We start from the raw sequence: 9,333 nt of genomic DNA on the forward strand, positions 1-9,333 counted from the left end.
ATTCTTACTGGGTTGCTCTGGAGTCTCACCGATTCTCTTCAAGTGTACAGGAAATGATCAGAGAAGACTCCACAACAGTAATAAATTTGTGAAGTGTAAATTGTAATTGTTAACATGTAATGGTAATTGTGATTGTAAATTTCCCACTTTGTAATTTCAACTGTCATTGTATGTCATGTATGTAAATTTCTCATCTTGTAATTTCAATTGTATTTGTATTTCTACTGTATGAACATGCCAATTGTAATCGAATTTGTAAATCAAGTGTAAATGGCCCGAGTGGTCGAAACACTTAAATAAATAAAAAAAAACAAAGTGAATAACAGGTCCTCCATCAGGTTTGTGGATAAATATTGTGGTTGAGCACATCAACCGTATAACCGGTCGTCATGAAACAGTACTTCCTTACCAAGAACTAAGCACAAGACTTAAAACTAAAAGACTAAAGACTAACGGCTACCAGGGGCAGCAACGTGTCTACGTAGCGAGTACCTCTCGGGGTAGGATTTCTCCTTTACGACTCTCCACATTGGAACCCTATTTTCTCATGTATTTATGTTCTATATCATTTTACTTTACATCAATAGTAGTTGAATTTTGAATCTCTAGTCGTATTATGATTTTAACTATTCGAAAGAAATATGTTGGCTTTAATTTCGGTCTTCTATACTCATCCCCACCTGATAGCGAAGTAACCGTCCTGGTACGCGAAACTTAAATTTACCACTCTGATGTCTTTTTTTGCTATGGAATCATTTCAATTCTAACCCATTACAATTGCATCTCTAATGACCATAAGGTGCAGCTCATATAAGCCAAACCAGTCTATTTTTAATTTCCAGTGTATATAAGGTAATTATTTATCCTAAGGAAAGGGGTTGGTTACACAACTAACTGAGAGAAGGGTAAGGTTAAGTTGGGCAGAGCCAATTAAAGGATGCCCCCTTCGAAACAGTATACATCCGCCGTGCCCTCGCCCTTCTAAATTGTCTCATTAGTACTCTCGTCTCTACTTTAGGAAAAATAAAAGTTTTTCTCCCTTAAGCTTTTCAAGACTAATTCTATAGTAAATCATCGAATATTTAAGACATTAGCATTATAATAGGAAGTTGTTCTGGGAACATTTTCATCGGTTTTGCTGGTAAGAAAATCAGGTAAAGTTGAAAATCATTTTAGTTCATATATGCTACCTCTATAAAAAAAGGAACGGACTTTGGGACAATTGCTATGTCCAGGCCGATAGCATGAAGTAGAAATATGAAAGAAATTAAAAATATTCGGACTTTCTTTGTTTATTAACAATAACTAACCAGTTTATCAAGATTTATCAAGTATAAAATCAATAAATTCTTTATGATGCAGAATCTGTTGGGCTATCAAAAAATCAGAAATCGATTAAGGAGTATTTATAAAACAGATGGCTAAATAATATCTAAATTTTCAGATTTTTGTTCCATTTTGCGTTTTAATTTCAGCTTTAGGATTAATTTTATCACAAAATGAATGGGATGATAGCTTCAGATGATCTAGCTATGTTTCTAGTAACACCTAGTTAGCAACACCTTATTGCTGAAATCTAGGTCAGCGCTTGTGGTAGCAGTAGTGGCATCTTTTCACCAGAACGCAATAACTGTCTTCAGGTTTCCAAGAATTCAGGTTGGTTTTTTTTTGGAGGGGGGGGAAGAGGGATTTTTCATGTGAACTATGGGCGTAGCCTTTCTTCTCTCCATTTCATCTGTTCTCTTGTAGGATTGATGATTTCTTTTGCTACGAATTGACAATAATGGAGAAATTAAGTGCGATTGCATAAATATTCTGAGTATTAACATTGCAGTTTCCGACTCGAATACATATGTAGGTATGAAGTCTTTTGCCTTAAGTCATCTGAACACAATCTTCAATGGAACCGCCGGTGAAGTAGACCGAAGTGGCTGTTCAAACAGTACTTGCATGAGGCTTGCTCTCCGTAAAATTATCCCCAAGCCTTAAAAGCAACAGAGAGATGAAATCGTTTTGGATATTAAATAATTCAAAGCTTTCCTATGTAAAGTTCTGGTCCGCGCTCCAAGAGTACGATCAGCCCATAAAATAACCGAAACGGATAACTCCGCTCCCTATGGAAAAGAGAAGTGGATGAGTGGAGGTGCAGAGAAGGAAGACGGTGGATGAATAATTCTGGTTAGAAGGTCGAGAAGTAAACATCAGACTGGAGACTTAGGAGAGTGGCAATAACTAACAGGGGAGTCATAGGGTAGCGGATCAGAAAGAGGGAGAAACGGGTATAAGCGAGAGATAGCAGGGATGCAAACCAGAAAGAAACAGAGGTTCTAGAAGAAACTAGGTCAGCCTGAAGACAACAGAGACCACCGCTAGAAGGAAGATATATTCAACAACCCAGATATGTCTCAATAATAGTCCTACACTATTTTTAGTGGAAACTTAATATCAATCAAATACTTTGGTAAAACACAAATGCTAGGCCAGTATTCGTAATTCGGTTTCATATATAAATTAACATTAATTCAAAACCAACATAATCCCATTCATGACCTCTCTAAGAAATTAAGATGTAGATATTTGTAAATAGCTGTAATAAATCTAGTATTATCTCAAATCTGATTCGATCGTTAAATACCGATGCTCCTTGATAACCATAATTAAGCAAATTGGTAAACACAGTACCTTGGCAAAGATATTCAATTACTAAGTATACACAATCATATCGAACATAGAGGAGTATATTGTATCTAACTTTACATTTCCTAGAACAGTAGATAAAAATATATAATAAAAATACATAAATATGTAATAAACTATGTAATAAACTATGTTTTTGAAACTCCCACTTGCTCTTAAAAAGGCTGTCAAATAGAAACGTAACACCTTCCAACTATTAGTTTTAGAGTATACTAGTTCAATTCCAGTCTTGGTGGCAGACAGTAGAGTGTTTATAGGTAGTTTGTGTATTTTTCATTAATTAGTATATTTCTGATCGTTTGTATTCAATATACATCATATTGAAATTTGGTTGACAGTTAAATTTTTAAATCTCAGTTAAAGTTTTAAGGCAGAATGAAAGTATCATGGCGAAGGAATGTCGAATAAAATATTATAAAAAGCGGCAAAAAGGGGATGGAATAAAAACATGTAATTCATTTTCAGGGCCATTGATACAGGCGAAAATTGTAGGAAAATTGATACAAAAAAAGGAATCTAATTTTCTGTAGCCTGTGCTAGCTAAAGATCAGGCGCAACAGCTCACAAATTTAAAGGACCAACTTTCAATATTAATATTAAATCTGTAATATATGCAGAGGACCTGTAGATTTTGAAAAAAATGGATGATTATATCAAGTTCCGAGGATCTTCCTGGGGTAAACTCTGATTTAGGTGCCGAATAAAAAAAATAAATAAATAAAATAATTCGCCTAAGTAGTCTCAGGGAAAATCGTAAATAGGTTTTACAAATTTATGGAGAATAAGAATCTGTAGTATCAAGGGGATCATATATTTTTTTTATTTCATAATCGATCATATATTTTCATTTTTTTAAAATAATAAACCAAAAACGTTTTACAAAATGCTGTAACTTTGTAAATAAGGGCCACTTTTCCATTACTTTTTTCTTTGTATGGAATATAAAAAACACCATTGCCCTGCATATATATAATATTTATTATAATAAGATATTATTATAATGAGAACGAAATATGTGTTCAAGCCACCTCAAATCGACGTAATCTTTTTGAAGGAAAGCTCAGATATATTTTATATTTTAAGCCTTTTTAAGGGAGCGAAAAAAATATTATTTCGCCCAAATGATATTTTGTCCTACTGTGCTAGGTATTTTTTTTTGTACACTTCTGTGGAAAAAACAAATAACAATTAAGTACAAAATAAAAGTGTAAGATACATGTGATTCCTTCTTTCCCAAAGGTATTTTAAGGGGTATGGGTAATGTCCACTGTATGTGGAGTGTCGCAGGCGCCAAATGCGCGTTAGTAACCTTGTGCTAGGTCAGTCGGTCTAAATCATTTTTATACTGTGTTGATATATAAGCATTGCGAGATTATAATATACCAATCCATTCGTTTGTGGATGTAGAATTATAAAAAAATAACGAAAATAGTATTAAAATTTGAACCTTTTTTACTAAAGGCTAAATAAATAAATATCAACTTCTACCTTCTAGATGAACTTTGGTTTGTTATACACATTACAATAGCACCTTTAAACATAAAATTTACAAAATACACTCCAGCTCCTGTAACCCTCCTAGCGACATCTATTCACCATATGATCACGGCTTCTTTGATACAGTCTACTGAAAAATACAATTATAAAATGTATCTTTAACATTAAATGAGATAAAATGCATATACATAACAAAAACTAAAAATCACTTCCTGTACAGTAGGCCCAAAACATTCGTTTTCAAAAAAAGCACTTGAGATTCGTTTTTGGGTCAGTCCGTCTGAATTGTTTAAATGATGTACCAATAGTATAGGCTACTGCCAGATATATTTTCTTTGAACAGGCCACGTAAAAATTCGCATTTAAGGGTTTTTTAGGATGCTAAAAATGAATCTGAATAGATTTTTCTGAAAACAATTTTTTTTGCCAACTATAGAAATCTATTTTTGATTTTGATGATATGTATGCATTTTATCTCATTTAATACTATTTTTTACAATTGAAAAAATAAGTATTATATATATTACCTAACAAATTATAGCAGCACAGAATTAAAATAATTTAGACATAGCAAAATAGGACAAAATACTTTATTAAATTCACTTTTAGCCACTTTTGCAATGCTGTTTGATTTAACTAACTTAAGTCTCTGCCCTCCGTTCTAAGTAAATGTTTCAAAGGTGGCATAGGGCTGTCACCAATCAGGGTTTAGCGAAGCAGATAAACACCTTATTTTGCCAAAAGGCAATCAAAAGGAAAGACTCAGTAAAGTATATATAATACATTTCATTTATTATATGTATGTAGTACTAATTTTTATTTTAATGAAGGGTACAAATAAAGGGAGGGGGCCGGGTTAGCGGGAACCGTTCTTTTATTTTTTGCGATCCTCTATTAAGAAATTGTGAGATGACGTACATAACCAATACTTCTCGCTTTAAGTATCTGGTTAAAAAGCAAGATATTCGTTTTTCTTATCCTAAAAAAAACTCTTGGATACGAATTTTCTCAGTAACAAAAAAATAACTCACTGCCTTGCTGGTGGTTTCAATTTGTTTTCAAAAACTGCAATAACTTCAACAAGAAACCACTAATATACACAACATGTAAAAGGACACTCTAAACTGCAAGAAATCGTACAGATTAGACTTTCATAAGAAAATTAGAACAGGAATTTTTTTATTTTTTGGGCTTGAAACAGTTTTTTCCTTATTTTAGCGGGGCCCCATCAATTGAATCTTTGCTTTATCTTGGCAAAGGCAAAGATTCATTTCTTTTTTTTTTATAGCCTTCTTTTTTCGCTTCATTTATAAAAATTTATAATTCAAATCTAAAAAGGGTGAAACCGAGAACAGAGTAATGTCATACTTACAAATTTGTTATATTAGTTTAGCATCTTTATTGTACTGATACTATCATATGCTTTGTAAAATATAAAATTATTTACTTAATTAAATATTAAATACTTTTACTATACAAAATATGACTAGGCACAGTATATGTGTTTTCATTCACGTAACATAATTAATTAATATTTAAATAAAATCAATTGTATTCAAAATGTCTCAAAATATTCTTCATTTTCTCTCTTTCAAACAATTCGGCCATCCACAAGGACAATCTTAAAAACCAATTTACACTCTCATAAATTATTTAAAAAATATTTTGCAGGTTATTCTGCCCAGGTCGTTTTAGTCAAAATTACTCTATTTAGTCACTATATCATCAATACTAAACGTTTAATTCTAACAACTTAGCTCAATTACACCTTGCTATCATAACGACCTATTGTTATGATAGCAAGGTGTAATAGAGATAAAGTGATTATAATTAAAAGTTTAATATTGATGAAATACTGACAAAATAGGCTAACTTGAAATTATTTTCAGTTTCCGAGTTCTATCTTTTAGAATTTCATGTTGTTTATTTTATTTTTTTATGTTCCTTTTTTCCGCATAAATTTCGGTTGTTATTCTGTCAGTCAAAAGCGATTAGTTGGGTACTTATCATAAGTATGAAACATTTATTATTCAAATTTATAAATTTAATGAACGGATGGTGGACCATGGACATATTTATAAATCCGAAATATGCCCAAAACGTTATTTTATGTATTTACGTACTAGGCAATCCCACAATGTCATTCAGAAATTTACAAATTCAAATAATTATTTAGAGGTAGGAACCCTTCTCTAGAAGGGACTGGGGGCGTTATAGTTTCATAGGGATAAAAGCCGGCCCTAGACTGTCCCCTTGTATTTCCAGCGAAGGCTCAGATATACTTATTGATTGAAAAGCTCTCCCCGCCCTGGAGGACACTAAACCCCTTTCCTTCCCCCCCTCCTCCCTCGGGTTTACGAGTCTGACACCTGAAGTCGTAAGGAAGAGGCTAAGCGAGAGCACAATATCCTGGTTAAATCGCGGTCCTCTCCTCTCAATTTATTTTATGTCAGCCTATACCCCTCCTCCTCCTCTCGTCAATTTTGGTTTTAGCTGACGTTATTCCCAATGAGACAATTTTCTCGTTTATTTTACTGTTATCCTTCCGCTTCATTTTTCCATTTCCCTCTGCCACCGTTTCGAATACCGCAGTACCAATCAATTAAAAACACTCAGACAGAAAAATATGATGTATAACTTTTAAACTGTTTAGTTCTTAACCATTAAAAAAAAAAAGTAACTTATAATATTTAATATTAGTGAAAACAAGCAAAAGCTGGAAATTTATTCATATATTTTAGAATATTCTTAATAAACTTACTTTTTCGTTAGTTTATTGCTTTAGTGGCAAAAAGTTTAGACCCGTATCAACCTCCCCGACAGTAACCCGATCAGAAATCATCATCTACGAGACGGTGCTAAAAATAACATAAAGTTTAACAAAATACATATAGTATTATAATTTTTAACAATGTGTATTAATCGTGCGTTGTCAGCTCCTACATTCAAAATTATAATTAAAAATAAAATATATTGCAATATTACCCATCATAGTAAAATGTATTGTAATAAAGCATACTAAAAACAATATATTACTATAATGTACTCTATTAATATTATATGGCTCTAATTAAATGAAAATATATCAAATTTTTTATCGCCGTTCACTATTAGATGGGGTAATGACTTTCTTAGGGAGTAACATTGTTCAAGTGGATTTTAGGTTTTACAACTGTCTTTCATTCAGTTCATATGAAACCAATTTCTCAGTCTCACCATTATAAAAAGTATAGTGGAGGCTTCTTTTTGTTTCGTCCTCATCTAATAATGCTTTCGAATTACTGTCTTTTAAGCTTTTCCGTGTTCTTGCAGGTCTATTCTCTCTCTTTTAAATTGTTTATACCCGTCAAAAGCCTATTTGCAAGAGTATGTTTGTCGCATCTTTCTACAAGCATTAATGCGATCATTCGGCTTTCTTCAAATAGTGAGAAAAAATCAATTCTGTCCCTAATTCGTATTTACCGGACATGAAATTCGACATGTTCAACGCTATTCGAACTTTTGTGAGTACAAAATCTTTATCAGATATCAGAACAAAAATGTAACGCGATTTGACGATAACTACAATGAAATTATACTTCTATGTAATTATTATAATTAAATATAATTGTATTAAATTATTTTGAGTAAATGTACTTCTGTTTAAATATTATATTGTATATAATCAATTAATAATTTTCATCAATAAATTTTCATGTATTAAATTGCTAATATTAAAGTTAGATGAATTTGATTATTGTTATTAAAATTATTTCTACATAATAATTACAATTAGGTATATTTTAATTTTACCATTATTATTAATTATGTATGGATCAGGTTAGTAAATTTGGGTTTATTAAGTTCTATAAAAACGATTTGAATAGCGTTGAAAATTTCAATTTCCGTTTGGAAAAAATGATTTCAGGCGGCGTTAATGTGTACTCTTTGTTGAGCTTATAATTATGTGTTGAAATATCAATGAGTGAAGTGCTGTCAGTATTTGATATGCATTTATGTTATCTTTAATTGTTATCTCCAGAATATGTGAATTGAGGGGGTGTTGACTGGTAAATTATTTACTCGTATTTGAGAGACCTCCAATTACCATATATTGTAATATATTATGAATTTATTTTGGTGTCCTCTACCGAAAGTAAGAAAACTTTTATTCACGCAGGAAATTACAACAATTTGTTGTCACTTTTATCAAAGTCCATCCACTATTTTCGCTCACGCTTGCGCAAAAGAATTTCCCATGATGCACCTAATTTAGACATTGGTTCGTCCGATTCCCCTCCAAAATTAGAGATCATTATAAAAATGATTCAGTATGAATTTTTTCGAATGCTATCCTATAATTTAACTTACCCATGCGCAAATTTATTTGCCTTGACACATATTTGTATCAAACACGGATTGTTCCGTAATTTTTGTTCTCTAACTATAGAGTAAATTCATTTAAAAAAATTCTCGATTTACTATGTATGAACCAAATAGAAATGGAGAGGAAACTATACTGTACTTATGTACTTGGCAAACTTTTTTTGGTACTTGTTCCTAATTGTTAACGAAATGAATCCAAAACTACATCAACATGTGGTGGACGTGTCGTTTCAGCGACGCAGCGAGAATCGTCTATGTTAGTTATTTTACATTGCGGGAAATAGTTTAATCCAGCCTTCACAGACATAAATTCCTATATACTTTTTTACCATCCCAAAATTCTACCTCACCGATCAAAAATCAATATAAATTACAATGTGTTTATAAATCTAACTTTCTAAAGCATACTTGTTTATGTTTCTTAAGGTTGTTTTTTAAGTCTCACTTAATTATATATATACGTCTACGGCGTATATGTAGTAAGGTATTAGTAGCCACTCATTTATTCTATCCTAAATCAAACATAAAGAAGTAAATAATCAGGCATGAAAATAAATTCAAATATGTTCTGTCGGGGTTGTCTGGTATTAGGCGATTTCTCCAGCCTGATATCTCTTTACAGAAGGCCCACGACAAGGCGTATTCATTAATAGATTAGAAAGGAAGGCCGTGCCAGGGGATGAGCCCTGGACACTGACTTAGGTAGAGGAGGTTTAGGTGAGAGAGTCTTGAGGCAGAATAACAGTTCTAGTTGCCGAGATGAAGCGGACGGAC

This window comes from Halyomorpha halys, unplaced genomic scaffold, assembly GCF_000696795.3.
Source record: "Halyomorpha halys isolate HHAL.00 unplaced genomic scaffold, Hhal_1.1 Scaffold2251.1, whole genome shotgun sequence".
Classification (NCBI taxonomy): Eukaryota; Metazoa; Arthropoda; class Insecta; order Hemiptera; family Pentatomidae; genus Halyomorpha; species Halyomorpha halys.